At 42.9% G+C, this 15,776-nt stretch overlaps 1 pseudogene; it reads left to right on the top strand.

Annotated features, from left to right (window-relative positions):
- The first annotated feature begins 588 nt into the window (after positions 1-588).
- On the top strand, positions 589-12,450 carry LOC139377095 (pre-mRNA-splicing factor ATP-dependent RNA helicase DHX16-like; annotated as a pseudogene).
- Positions 12,451-15,776: the final 3,326 nt, after the last annotated feature.

Below are 15,776 nucleotides of genomic sequence, written 5' to 3'. Positions count from 1 at the left end.
ATATACCACAAAACCCCCGAGGTGCCTTATTGCTATAAACTGGTTACCAACGTAATTAGAGTATTACAAATAAATGTTTTGTCATACCTGTGGTATATGGTCTAATAAATATATGTTACTGCTCTAATTACATTGGTAACCAGTTCATAATACCTTAAAGTTACCTTGGGGGTTTGGAATATGGCCAATATACCATGGGTAAGGGCTGTATCCAGCCACATCGCATTGCTTCGTTCCATAAGAACAGCCCTTAGCCATGATATATTTTCCATATACCACACCCCCTCCTTCCTAATTGCTTAAATATACCCTTGTGTAGCATAGGAATCTTGCTGTGGCAGCCATTCCCTGCTACATCATCACCATTGCTATAGAAGTTCCCCATTTATATTACATTTTATATACCTAGCACAGGAGGTTGGTGGCACCTTAATTTGGGAGAATGGGTTTGTGGTAATGACTGGAGTGGGATAAGCAATTATTATGAGCCATTTTCCCCTCAGCAGCCTCCTGTGATACCTAGTACTATGCAACTCTCTGTGTACATCTATACCGTAGCTAACTGATTTTGTCTCCCTATTAGTAAAAATGGCAAACCTAGAGCAATGGGTGAGCGACAGTCTGCACGACATCCTCGGCCTTAGTGACAGATGTCGCCCAGTTCATGATCGGCTCTGCACGTAAATCCTTGAGCGCTCAAGACTTTGTGGCCCACCTCAAGTCGACGGGCACTATCGACATTAATCAGAGAGTGATCGCCTTTGCACAGGAACTATATGATAAGGTCAAATGATTTGCTTTCTTTGTATTGAACTGGATGCTTGTTTCCTATTTTTGACCGTGGTTATTATGACCATCTAGTAAGGACTTTCCGTCTGTGTTTCAGATTCCTCGTAAACAAGTCGTTGAAAAGCCAGCCAGAGCGATAGAGCGACGTGTCATGGAGATTGAGAGGAAGAATCGAAATTACACCCTACTGTCGGACAGCGAGAGTGACGGAGAGGCGGTGAGGGAGAAGGAGAAGAAGAAAAGTAAAGACCGAGGCGATAAGAGGAAGCACCTCAGGAAAAGGGAGGAGAGTCAATCATCTAGTGAAGAGGAGACCCGTAAAAGGTAATCAACCTTGAAAGGGGTTTCATGTTGCTTGCTTGTGACACGTTCTACCAGCTTTCCTCTCTCTTGTTGCTTTTTAGCTAAATGTTGACAGCTGTATTTGACTTGTATGGACTTCAGGGAGACAGGATGCAGCTTCTGGAGTCTATGGTCTCATGAACTGAATTGCAACCATAAATACAATACAACAATGAAGCCAGTTACCCTAGAATATTTTGATTGTTTTCATGCTGTGTAGTCTCTAATTTTCAGCTGCTACTCCTCTGTGGCTTCAATGTCTGCTTGAACAAGCCTCCACTTAGATTGTGTGGTTGGAGTTTCTAAAAGGCCCTTCATCTTTCTCAGTAGTAAGCTGGGCCATGGCGACCAGAAGTCCACTAAGAAGGATGAAGAGGAGGCATCTCTCTTACACTAAGGTGCCTCTGCTGACCATCTGTTTAGTGGAATGGCCTCAGGACAAAAGATTGCATCCCCATTCTCCAACCTTCTCCCAAAGTGCGCACTTCCCACCGGGGATTTAACATGGAAACTCCCTCCGGTCAATGTTTAAACCGATCTAGAGCCTTTAAATCTGTGACAGGAAGTGAATAATTTCACTCGTGAAAAGTGCTGAATGATGCTAATGTACATCAAAGATGTAGGCCAATTATCTGTTCTTCTGTTGTACTCTTTGCTCTCTGGTATGGTTTGTTTACGACTTCCCTCTCTCTCAGGCTCCTGAGGCAGACTACCTGGAGGCCTGTGTTGTGTCGGTGCTACAGATCCACGTCACACAGCCCCCCGGAGACTGTCTGGTCTTCCTCACTGGACAGGTCTGACACACTCGCGCCTTGACCCCTCGCTTCAACGCTGACGTTCACATTACGTCAGCTATTACGTCACATCTGCTCTCGCTCAACGTCAGATCCTACATCGGTCACTACACATTAGCTACTACGTCACGTTACATCTGCTCTCGCTCAAAGTCAGATCCTACATCGGTCACTACACTAGCTACTACGTCACGTTACATCTGCTCTCGCTCAACGTCAGATCCTACATCGGTCACTACACATTAGCTAGGCCTACTACAAATCACACTACATCTACTAAATTACACTACATCTACTAAATCACACTACATCTACTAAATCACACTACATCAGCAACCATCTTAAGTCTATTCATTCTGTATGTGACTCTTTAATGTGTAGGGTGCCGTCTTTCAGATACGGGTGTTAAACGGGTGTCCTGACTCTCTGTGGTCACTAAAAGATCCCCTAGCACTTATCGGAAGAGTAGGGGTGGTAACCCTGGTGTCCTGGCTAAATTCCCGATCTAGCCCTCATACCGTCATGGCCACCTAATAATCCCCAGCTTCCAATTGGCTCATTCATCTCTCCTCCCCTGTAACTTTTCCCCAGGTTGTTGCTGTAAATGAGAATGTGTTTTCAGTCAACTTACCAGGTAAAATAAATACATGACACATACATTTCTGCCAAGGTGTCTGTCCTTACCGCTCTCCCGTCTCTCTATTTCCACAGGAGAAGATTGAGACTTGCTGTGAGCTGCTGCAGGAGAGATGCAGGCGTCTGGGCTCTAAGATATCTGAGCTCCTGGTGCTTTCCATCTACGCCAACCTACCTTCCGACATGCAGGCCAAGATCTTCAGCCCCACACCACCTGGCTCACGCAAGGTGAGAGGACCTCTTCTGTCCATTTAAACTTGTGCCACTAGGGGGTGCTCAAGGACCACTTTGGAAATATGTTTTATCCTCTGGGATCAAATAATGTTAGAAAATATGTATGCATTATTTTCCTTACCCAAATGGAAATCTAACCCAACTGAAGGAGATGGCTGCCTTTTTAACGATCCCGTAACCAATTGTGTTTTTTTCGCGTTTTATTTGTGACTTAATTTGTACATGATGTATTTTTTTTATTATGTGTGTTTTTACGTGTTTTATTTGTAACTTAATTTGTACATAATGTTTCTACCACCATGTCTTATGACCGAAAAGAGCTTCTTGATATCAGGGCAGCGATTACTCACCCCATACTGGAGGAATTCTTCTTCAACGAGTCAGACGGGAAGGATTTACTCCAGACACCCGACAAGGCCCCTCGTCCCCGTCATTCGCAGGAGGAAAAAACAGATATCGTGGACTACGGTGCGGGTGCCTTGTAAGGATCCGTTGCCGAGAGGGTAATCAACCTTTACAATCGGTCCTATTAGCCAACGAACAATCAATCAATAATAAAATAGACGAACTACGAGCACGTATATCCTACCAAAGGGACATTAAAAACTGTAATATCTTATGTTTCACCGAGTCGTGGCTGAACGACGACATGATTAACATACAGCTGGAGGGTTTAAGCTTTTTTCGGCAGGATAGAACAGCAGCCTCTGGTAAGACAAGGGACAACGATCTATCTATATTTGTAAACAGCTGGTGCATGAAATCAAAGGAAGTCTCAAGGTTTTGCTCGCCTGAGGTAGAGTATCTCATGATAAGCTGTAGACCTCACTATTTACCTAGAGAGTTTACATCAATATTTTTTTTAGCTGTCTATAGACCACCGCAGACCGATACTGACACTAAGACTGCACTCAATGAGCTGTGTACGGCCATAAGCAAACAGGAGAACGCACATCCAGAGGCGGCGCTCCTAGTGGCCGGGGACTTTAATGCAGGGAAACTCAAATCAGTTTTACCTCATTTCTATTAGCATGTTAAATGTGCAACCAGTGGGGAAACAATTCTAGACCACCTTTACTCCACACATACAGACACGTACAAAGCTCTCCCTCGTCCTCCATTTGGCAAATCTGACCACAATTCTATCCTCTTGATTCCTGCTTACAAGCAACAACTAAAGCAGGAAGCACCAGTGACTCGGTCAATAAAGAAGTGGTCAGATGAAGCAGATGCTAAACTACAGGACTGTTTTGTTAGCACAGACTGGAATATGTTCTGGGATTCTTCCGATGGCATTGAAGAGTACACCACATCAGTCACCGGCTTCTTCAATAAGTGCATCGATGATGTCATCCCCACAGTGACTGTACGTACATACCCCAATCAGAAGAAATGGATTACAGGCAACATCCGCACTGAGCTAAAGGGTAGAGCTGCCGCTTTCAAGGAGGGCGACTCTAACCCGGAAGCTTATAAGAAATCCCACTATGCTCTCCAATGAACCATCAAACAGGCAAATAGTCAATACAGGACTAAGATTGAATCGTACAACACCGGCTCCGACACTCGTCGGATGTGGCAGGGCTTGCAAACTATTACAGACTACAAAGGGAAGCACAGCCGAGAGTTGAGCAGTGACACAAACCTACCAGACGAGCTAAATTACTTCTATGCTCGCTTCGAGGCAAGTAACACTGATACATGCGTGAGAGCACCAGCTGTTCCAGACGACTGTGTGATCACGCTCTCCGTAGCCGATGTGAGTAAGACCTTTAAACAGGTCAACATTCACAAGACTGCAGGGCCAGATGGATTACCACGATGTGTACTCCGATCATGCGCTGACCAACTGGAAAGTGTCTTTACTGACATTTTCAACCTCTCCCTGTCCGAATTTGTAATACCAAAATGTTTCAAGCAGACCACCATAGTCCCTGTGCCCAAGACCACTAAGGTAACCTGCCTAAATGACTATCGACCCGTAGCATTCATGTCAGTATCCATGAAGTGCTTTGCAAGGCTGGTCATGGCTCACATCAACACCATTATCTCAGAAACCCTAGACTCATTCCAATTTGCGTACCGCCCGAACAGATCCACAGATGATGCGATCTCTATTGTACTCAACACTGCCCTTTCCCACCTGGACAAAAGGAACACCTATGTGAGAATGCTATTTTTTGACTACAGCTCAGCGTTCAACAACATAGTGCCCTCAAAGCTCATCACTAAGCTAAGTACACTGGGACTAAACACCTCCCTCTGCAACTGGATGCTGGACTTCCTGATGGGCCGCTCCCAGGTGGTAAGGGTAGGGAACAACACATCTGCCACGCTGATCCTTAAGACGGGGGCCCCTCAGGGGTGCGTGCTCAGTCGCCTCCTGTACTCCCTGTTCACTCATGACTGCATGGCCAGGCACGACTCCAACACCATCATCAACTTTGCCGATGACACAATAGTGGTAGGCCTGATCACCGACAACGATGAGACAGCCTATAGGGAGGAGCTCAGAGACCTGGCCGTGTGGTACCAGGACAACAACCTCTCCCTCATCGTGATCAAGACAAATGAGATGATTGTGAACTACAGGAAAAAGAGGACTGAGCACACCCCCATTCTCATCGACAGGGCTGTAGTGGAGCAGGTTGAGAGATTCAAGTTCCTTGGTGTCCACATCACTAACAAACTATCATGGTCCATACACACTAAGACAGTCGTGAAGAGGGCACGACAAAGCCTATTCCCCCTCAGGAGACTGAAAAGTTTTGGCATGGGTTCTCAGATCCTCAAAAGGTTCTACAGCTGCACCATCGAGAGCAGGTTGCATCACTGCCTGGTATGGCAACTGCTCGGCCTCCGACCGCAAGGCACTACAGAGGGTAGTACATACGGCCCAGTACATCACTGGGGCCAAGCTTCCTGCCATCCAGAACCTTTATACCAGGCAGTGTCAGAGGAAGGCCCTAAAAATTGTCAGACTCCAGCCACCCTAGTCATAGACTGTTCTCGGCAAGTGGTACCGGAGTGCCAAGTCGAGGTCCAAATAGCTTCTTAACAGCTTCTACCCCCAAGCCATAAGGCTCCTGAACATCTAATCTAAGGGCAACCCAGACCCCTATTTTACGCTGCTGCTACTCTGTGTATAATCTATGCATAGTCACATTAACTCTACCTACATGTGCATATTACCTCGACTAACCGGTGCTTTAAGTTAAGAAAACACATTTTCAATGTTGACTCTGTACCGGTACCCCCTGTATATAGCCTCACTTTTTATTTTACTGATGCTGTTTAATCATTTGTTCATTTTATTTTCTGTTTTCTACTTATCTTTTTATTTAAAAAAATGTGTTTTCTTAACTTAAAGCATTGTTGGTTAAGGGCTTGTAAGTAAGCATTTCACTGTAAGGTGAACCTATTCTATTCGGTGCATTTGACAAATATAATTTGATTTGATCACTTAAGACATCATTCTTCAGATTCCTGCCTCCGTGTTTCTCATTGTCTTGTGGATGTTCTGTATAAACACTATCTGATGTACAAAGTGTCCTCTCTGTTTCCTTAGGTGGTGGTGGCCACTAACATTGCAGAGACCTCTCTAACCATCGATGGGATCATATACGTCATAGATCCAGGCTTCTGCAAGAGGAAGAGCTATAATGCCCACACTGGGATGGAGTCTGATTGTCACGCCTTGCTCACGGGTAACACGCTAGCTTTGGTTTTTAAACGAGCCATTGCATGGTCATTGTCCTAGAAAGTATCATTCATGTGGCTCTTGTCGGGGTTATTGTACCGTGGTTGTGGAAGATGCCTCTTGCCAGTATTTCAAACACCCGTTTCTTTGACTGTCTTTTTGTAGATTTTGTTTTTAGTTCTCTGGACAACATTCTGACCATTTTGCTGACTCCATCTGTGTTTTGATTCACCACAGGCCTCAGCCAATCAGCGAGCAGGTCGTGCAGGCAGAGTGGCTGCTGGGAAGTGTTTCCGTCTCTACACTGCGTGGGCGTTTAAACACGAGATGGAGGAGTCCACCGTGCCCGAGATCCAGCGAACCAACCTGGGCAACGTAGTGCTCAAGAGCTTGGGTATGGAAAATATGCTTTATGGAACAAAATCATGTTACAGTGATAAGTCAGAAAACAACATGTTTTAAAAAGCACAGAAGTCCTCTTGAAGTCATCCACTTAAGTATAGTCTGTAGTTCACTATTATGAGTTTGACTTACTTGACTTATTAGTTTGAGCTCCTAGTTGAGCGAATGGCCTGGGCCTCATTATGAGTGTCTTAAACCCAGGTGTCGATATGTTTTACATTAGAGTGGCATATATTTTTTCCTGACAGGAATTAATGACTTTATCCACTTTGACTTCATGGACCCGCCCCCTCACGAGACCCTGGTGCTAGCTCTGGAGCAGCTGTACGCACTGGATGCACTCAACCACCTCGGAGAGCTCACCAAGGTAACTAACGCCGGACTGTCTATCAAAACAACGGCACCATTCCAATACTTTTATATCGCATTGTCACCGTTCCCTCCTCCCTTCCTTGTTAAATCAGTTGAATAAGAAAAAGGCTTCTACGGCTATCCCATCTCCATTTAATGTTGGAAATAAGACCTATAGTGATCCTGATGTTATCTCATGTGAATGTAATAACTTCTTGTGAAGGTGGGTTCCTCTCTGTCAATGAAAATCAAAAACATACGTTAAGGAACATTTCCCTTCTCTGCGTTAGTTTGATCCACCTGGTGTAATGGAGGTGATTGGTAACTTAAAGAAATCAGCAGCAATTAATGATAAGGTGCCTTTTTGGTGAAATCAGTGTCTTCCTCCGTTATTGAGCCTCTAACGTATATATCTTACTTCACCAAATCAATGCAAACTGGTATTGTTCCTAAAGATTTGAAAATTGCCAAAGTTATCCCCCTCTATAAGATCCAAGATCTTTTACAAATTATTGCACAATATCTGTACTACCATGTTTTTCTAAAATCCTAGAGAAACTGGTGTATAAAAGAATGTTGAATGTTAAACCAACACTGTATTATATATAAGCACCAATGTGTTTTTTGTAAAAAAAATTAAAAAACTACTTGATTTGGCTCTGTTATAACTTGAGGATAAAATATCTACAGCCCTGAAGAACAATGAATACGCTCTTAGCATCTTTGTAGATTTATCCAAAGCGTTTGACACAGTTGATCATGACATATCACTTGCTAAATTGTTTTCATGATTATACATGTGGCTATATAATTCCGTATATGATAGAGAACAAGTTGTATATGCAAATGGTTGTGCATCTACCGTACTTCCCATTCTTTTTGCTGAGGATACCAACTTGATTTTATCAGACAAGAATTTTGATTCAATAATCAACGAAGCCAACTCAGGCATGGGCAAATTTTCTGAATTTCCAGATCTTATCTGGAATCTGGATCTTATCTTTAAATGAAAAAAAAAAAATTGGGCTTCATTGTATTTACTGGTAAGAATAAGAAATATTTTTAAAAGAGCCAGAATCACAATTGGTGGGAATGAAATGGACCAGGTTTCATTTACTAAATTCCTAGGTGTTCTAGTTGATGAGAAGTTGTCCTGGAAATATCATATTCACTTTGTGTGCAGCAAAGTGGTGAAGTCCTTTGGTGTCATCAGAAAGGTAAGTGATTTGGGTCATCAGGCTTGCTTCCTAACACTATACTATAGCTTCATTTACCCGTTTCTCATTTACTTCAATTATCATTTACTTCAGCATTAATATACTCAAATGATGCACAGTCATCTACAAATATACATACCTCCCAGACAACTTACCTAAACCCTTCAATCGTTTACAATTTTTAATTGAACCTTTTATTTAACTAGGCAAGTCAGTTAAGAACATTCTTATTTACAATGCCTGGATTCGAACCAGGGCCTCTTGCACTGAGTTAAAGTGCCTTAGACCGCTGCACCACTCAGGAGCCCAAATCAATTCAGGTTAATTCCCAAATCGATAACCTTTCCCCTCCCACTGCCGCACCTCACATAGTCAATTCTCTAGCCGATACAGAGGTTTCATACTCTGGAATTCCTATCTTCACATTGCCAAAACATCATCATCCCTCAATAACTTCAAGCGTAGATTAGGGGTCAGCCCGATGAACCAAACTACCCAGTAGTCTCCTCCTTGTAGCCTAACCCCCACTCTTACACACATACACACACAATCAAACATGTTTTTTCTTGTATACTGAGTATATCATATACAGTTATAATTAGTATACTTTGTTTAACTGATTGAACACACTTTTTTTGTACTTATATTTGTGTATTGGTTTTTGTGATGAGGTTTTATCTGTACTGTTTTGTCTTTCCATTTATTCTTTGGTGCGAATAAATGTAACCTAAAAAGTGAAAATGACCTCTGGGAATTAAGGAAGGCTATATAATAGAGCAAATAGATTCCATCACCATTAGACAAGTGAATGAACATATTGGCTTCTAATACCTTAGAAAGGTGACTATTTGATGTGAAAGGTCATGTAATGTGTGTTGTGTTCCAGTTGGGCCGCAGGATGGCTGAGCTGCCGGTGGACCCTATGCTGAGCAAGATGATCCTGGCCTCAGAACAGTGAGTCTCTATGGCAATCCTGGTACTTGCCTGGAACAAATGATCATCTTGGAATTCATTATTCTTATTGTTCTGTTACCTTGCTCATCTTTCCCCTTTCTCTATCTTTCCCCCTCACTCAATACTATTGAGTGCCAATTATTCAACAGGACATGAAATACCTTTTGTTTTTCACTGAACATTTCCATCTTCCTCTGTCTCTCTAGGTATAAGTGTTCTGAGGAGGTGTTTTGACCATTGCTGCTATGCTGTCTGTGAACAACTCCATCTTCTACCGGCCCAAAGACAAGGTGGTTCACGCTGACAACGCCAGGCAGAACTTTGTGGTCCCCGGAGGAGACCATATGGTGCTGCTCAACGTCTACACACAGGTCAAGAGGATTGGGTTTGATAGTTAGGATAAAGATGTGATACTACCCCACTTTGTTGTTTTCACTTGTTTCATATAAGGTTTCAGGGTAGCAGTTCTGGGTCATGTTCATTTGGCACCAACTGTAAAAAAATAAATAAAAACGGACTGAAACATGGAGGGACTACCTGAACGTGTCCAATAAGAACTGCATTTTTGTTTTTCTGTTGGAAACCATTTTACCATGGTAATGCAGGAGAAGGCATCTAGGTTCAGCAGCGGGCTGATTTTTGTCGGAGCAGCGGGTCGGGGGGCCGGAACATAATGATTTGTACACTGCAAATAAGCAAGTAAGCCCAAAAAGAGGTTGTATTTGAAAATAATCATTTCATACCTTGATTACATTGAGGCACGATCACATGACTCCTTTGTGGGAATACTTGGGAACAGATGATCTATATTTAACTCTTTTTTTTTTTTTTTTTTCTGAATCCCTGGTGATTTTAGTATTTTTTGACCAAAAACTAAAATCCTAAAAAAAACACATTAAATAGTTGGGGGCTGAAAAGCCCCCCCTGTTTTGTCCTGATTTTGGAGCAAAACTCAAAGTTCTATGTCAGGGTTTCCCAAACTTGGTCCTCGGAACCCCAAGGTTTTTGCCCAAGCACTACACAGCTGATTCAAATAATCAACTAATCATCAAGCTTTGATCATTTGAATGAGCTGTGTAGCGTTAGGGCAAACGCTGTTCTATGTTTTGTTTTCAGTCTGTGATATTGACTGCCTCATTTGTCCCTCAGTGGCTGGAGAGTGGCTACTCCACCCAGTGGTGCTATGAGAACTTCATCCAGTTCCGCTCCATGAAGCGGGCGCGGGATGTCAGGGAGCAGCTGGAGGGCCTGATGGACAGGATCGAGGTGGAGGTGTGCAGCTCAGGCGGCGACATTGTGCCCATCCGCAAGGTCGGTGTGACTGTGAATGCACCTTAACCTCATGACAATGAACACACTATAAAATCGCTTCATCTTGTAAACCATACATTTTTTAAAAACACCCTCCTAGAGCGTAGACCAGTGTTTCCCAACCCCAGTCCTTGGGTACCCCCCCCCCCCCAAACAGCACACCTGATTCAACTTGTCAACTAAATATCAAGCCCTCCATGTTGAATCAGGTGCTTTTGTCTGGTGCTACAACTAAACGTGTGCTGTTGGGGGTACTGGAGGACCGGAGCTGGGGAACACTGGCCTAGACCACTTTGTTCCACTTCTAATTTGCTGTGTTACCTGACACCAAGCTCTTTGTTACATGTGTAGCCAATGTGTGAATATGCTTCACACGACATCTGTGTGCATGCCCCTTTAAACCAGTGACTGTGCAAATTTAGCAGCAGATCTGAGGGATTGAATGGACCCCTTTATAGGTGATGGGATTAGTTTTTGTCTGCTCATGAAAACAGTTCTTAAATCATGCCGGTTGTTAAATCATGCCGGTTGGGGAGGCAGGTTGAGTTCACTTAATATGCATCTGAATGGACACTCTGCTTTCCCAATTCCCAACTTCATCATCATAGTCCATCCTCCAGTGAAACTGCTACACAAGGACTCCCCAAAAGGCAGTCCGTGGGTTATTTTAATTGGAAACCCAAGTAATAAAAATAAAAAATAAATATATATATATTGTTTTAATAATTTTGAAAAGACTATTAAATCAACAGGAAATCATTTCAGTGGTTTTAATTATGGAAATCTGTTCCCAAGTATTTCCACGCATAAATAGATTGTATGAAATCAAGGTTTGAAAGGACTCTGTTTTTGTCAAATACTAAATCTGTTTGGGATTTTTGCCGTCAATTGTCAGTGTACAAATTATTTATTTAATAACATGATTTATTACAAATTATTTATTTATAACTGTTTTCCCCCCCTCCCCCACACCATCCACTCAAAGAAAAATTGGCCCATGGCTGAAAGTAATTGGGGACCCCTGTGCTAACCCCTTTCCCCAGTTCAGTAACAACATCACCACTCACTCTCTCACAGCGTGCACACATACATTCACTCATACATCCTCTTTGTCCCTCTCACTGATACTTCATTTAAAAATATGTATTTTGACCTCAAATGGACAACCATGTAAAATAAAGATGAAATAAATAGAAATTATCTCTCTCAGGCAGTGACGGCGGGGTACTTCTACCACACGGCGCGGCTTAGCAAGGGGGGCTACAAGACGGTGAAGCACCAGCAGACAGTCTACGTCCACCCCAACAGCTCCCTGTTCGAGGAGCAGCCCCGTTGGCTCATCTACCACGAGCTGGTCTTCACTACCAAGGAGTTCATGAGACAGGTCTTTGATCAGTACTAGTAGACTTGTGGTCATGTTTGTGTGTATGCTTCTCCGTGTGAGGCAGATCTGGAGTCAGATGGAATCAATCCACCACCGTGAAGGACAAAGTAAAACTTTAGGGGAGAGTTGTTGCTGTCTTGCCACTTGTTGTTGTTGTTGTTGTTGTTATTATTATTATTATTATTATTATTATATCAAGTGACTCCAGGTAGCATTGTCTTTGTATACAGTATTATATACAATGCCTTCAAAAAGTATTCAGACCCCTTGACTTTTTCCACATTTTGTTAACGTTACAGCCTTATTTTAAAATTGATTAAATAAATACAAATTCTCATAAATCTACACACAATACCCCATAATGATAAAGCGAGAACAGGTTTTGAGAAATTTTTGCAAATTTAAAAAATAACCAACAGAAATACCTTACTTACATAAGCATTCGGACACTTTGCTATGAGACCCGGAATTGAGCTTGGGTGCATCCTGTTTCCATTGATCATCCTTGAGATGTTTCAACAACTTGATTGGAGTCCACCTGTGGTAAATTCAATTGATTGGGCATGATTTGGAAAGGCACACACCTGTCTATATAAAATCCCACAGTTGACAGTGCATGTCAGAGCAAAACCCAAACCATGAGGTCGAAGGAATTGTCCTTAGAGCTCCGAGCCACGATTGTGTCGAGGCACAGATCTGGAGAAGGGTACCAAATAAGGTCTGCAGCATTGAAGGTCCCCAAGAACACAGTGGCCTCCATCATTCTTAAATGGAAGAAGTTTGGAACCACCAAGACTCTTCCTAGAGACTTGTCGGGATCGAGACAAAGATGAAAGGAGCAAAGTACAGAGAGATCCTTGACAAAGACCTACTCCAGAGCGCTCAGGACCTCAGACTGGGGTGAAGGTTCATCTTCCAACAGGACAACGACCCTAAGCACACAGCCAAGACAACACAGGAGTGGCTTCGGGACAAGTCTCTGAATGTCCTTGAGTGGCCCAACCAGTGCCCGGACTTGAACCTGATTGAACATCTCTAGAAGGACTTGAAAATAACTGTGCAGCAACGCTCCTCATCCAACCCGGATGATCTGCAGAGATGAATGAAAGAAACTCCCCAAATACAGGTGTGCCAAGCTTGTAGCATCATACCCAAGAATACTCAATGCAGTAATCGCTGCCAAAGTTCGCCTCACAAGTCTTCAACTGGCAGCTTCATTAAATAGTACCCGCAAAACACCAGTCTCAATGTCAACAGTGAAGAGGAGACTCCGGGATGCTGGGCTTCAGAGTTCCTCTATCCAGTGTCTGTGTTCTTTAACCCATGTCATATTTTATTTTTATTGGCGAGTCTGAGATATGGCTTTTTCTTTGCAACTCTGCCTAGGACGCCGGCATTCTGGAGTCGCCTCTTCACTGTTGAAGTTGAGACTGGTGTTTTGTGGGTACTATTTAATGAAGCTGCCAGTTGAGGACTTGTGAGGCGTCTGTTTCTCAAACTAGACACTAATGTACTTGTTCTCTTGCTCAGTTGTGCACCCGGGCCTCCCACTCCTCTTTCTATTTTGGTTAGAGCCAGTTTGCTCTGTTCTGTGAAGGGAGTAGTACACACTTGTTATTCAATACCAATCAAATGTTTGGACACCTGCTCATTCAAGGGTTTTTCTTTATTTGTACTATTTTTTTACATTGTATATAATAATAATGAAGACATCAAAACTATGAAATAACACATATGGAATCATGTAGTTCCCACATATGCTCAGCACTTTTTATCTGCTTTTCCTTCATTCTGCTGTCCAACTCATCTCAAACCTTTTCAGTTGGGTTGAGGTTAGGTGATTGTGGAAGCCAGGTCATCTGATCATCACTCTTTTTCTTGGTAAAATAGCCCTTACACAGCCTGGAGGTGTGTTGGGTCATTGTCTTGTTGGAAAACTAATGATAGTCCCACTAAGCACAAACCAGATGTGATGGAGTATCACTGCAGAATGCTATGGTAGCCATGCTGGTTAATTGTGCCTTGAATTTTAAATAAATCACCAGCAAAGCACCATCACACCACCACCTCCATGCTTCATGGTGGGAACCACACATGCGGAGATCATCCGTTTACCTTCTCTGCATCTCACATGGCGGTTGGAACCAAAAAGCTCAAATTTGGACTCATCAAACCTAAGGACAGATTTCCACCTGTCTAATGTCCATTACTTGTCTTTTTTGGCCCAAGCAAGTCTCTTTTTCTTATTGGTGTCCTTTATTAGTGATTTCTTTGCAGCAATTCGACCATGAAGTCCTGATTCACACAGTCTCCTCTGAACAGTTGGTGTTGAGATGTGTCTGTTACTTGAACTCTGAAGCATTTATTTGGGCTGCAATTTCTGAGGCTGTTAACTCTAAAGACCTTATCCTCTGCAGCAGAGGTAACTCTGGGTCTTCCTTTCCTGTGGCGGTCCTCATGAGAGCTAGTTTCGTCATAGCGCTTGATGGTTTTTGCGACTGCACTTGAAGAAACTTTAAAAGTTCTTGACATATTCCGGGTTGACTGGCTGTCATGTCTTAAAGTAATGATGGACGGTCGTTTTTCTCTGCTTATTTGAGCTGTTCTTTCCATAACATGAACTTGGTCTTTTACCAAATAGGGCTATCTTCTGTAAAGCACCCCTACGTTGTCACAACACAACTGATTGGCTCAAACGCATTCAGATGGAAAGAACTCCCACAAATAAACTTTTAACAAGGCACACCTGTTAATTGAAATGCATTCCAGGTGACTACCTCATGAAGCTGGTTGAGAGAATGCCAAGCCATGTGCAAAGCTGTAATCAAGTCAAAGGGTGGCTACTTTGAAGAATGCCAAATATTAAATATATTTTGATTTGTTTAACACTTATTTTGTTTACTACATGATTCCATTGGACCTCAATGTTGTCATATAAAACCGCATAATGGTGTCGCTGAACCATTGCAGATAGCCTTGAGTGCTTTTGGGTGGATCCTGTTTGTCTTGTCATTATGGTAAACCTGCATGTGAAGCTTTAGTCTGATGCCACAAAAACACTTTAGGTATGACAAGTACGCATCATGACATGAGCTGCAGTGCAGTGGACAGTTAGGTGCACTGCTTCAAGAGTCGAGTGGAGTTTTCCATGCAGCCGAACACTTCCCTGACCCCACAGCAGACAAGGAAACGAACACATTCCACATTGTAGTCTGTAGAATGTCAAAACGCTCATTTGGAATGTGGGATTTAAAGTAAGATCATAAACAACTTGTAGTGGCCATTGGAGATAAATGAGCATTAAGGACATGTTAATACAGTTTATGCAAAGATTGACGTGTCGTGAACTTCAAATGTTTACACACACAGACATGGAAAACACTGTCTGGCAGCGGTACCCAGACTACCCACATTACAGTTCTACAGGTTCCAGAAACTATGTACAAATACACACAATGAGATACAAAAACATCATGCGATAACAGTATTGATTTTACCCTCACATTCCAGAGATGCACACAAACTTGAGGCAGTGGTTTAAATGCCAAATAAACTGGTACGACTGGTCAGACGAGAGGGAGTGAGAGGTCGCAGATGGAAAAGGGAGGAATATAAAGAGGAAATACCGTACACAGATTTACAGATCGAGAGAGAAGGGAAAG

The sequence above is a fragment of the Oncorhynchus clarkii genome, chromosome 2 (assembly GCF_045791955.1).
Source record: "Oncorhynchus clarkii lewisi isolate Uvic-CL-2024 chromosome 2, UVic_Ocla_1.0, whole genome shotgun sequence".
NCBI lineage: Eukaryota > Metazoa > Chordata > Actinopteri > Salmoniformes > Salmonidae > Oncorhynchus > Oncorhynchus clarkii.
This window is presented reverse-complemented; position numbering and strand designations above follow the sequence as displayed.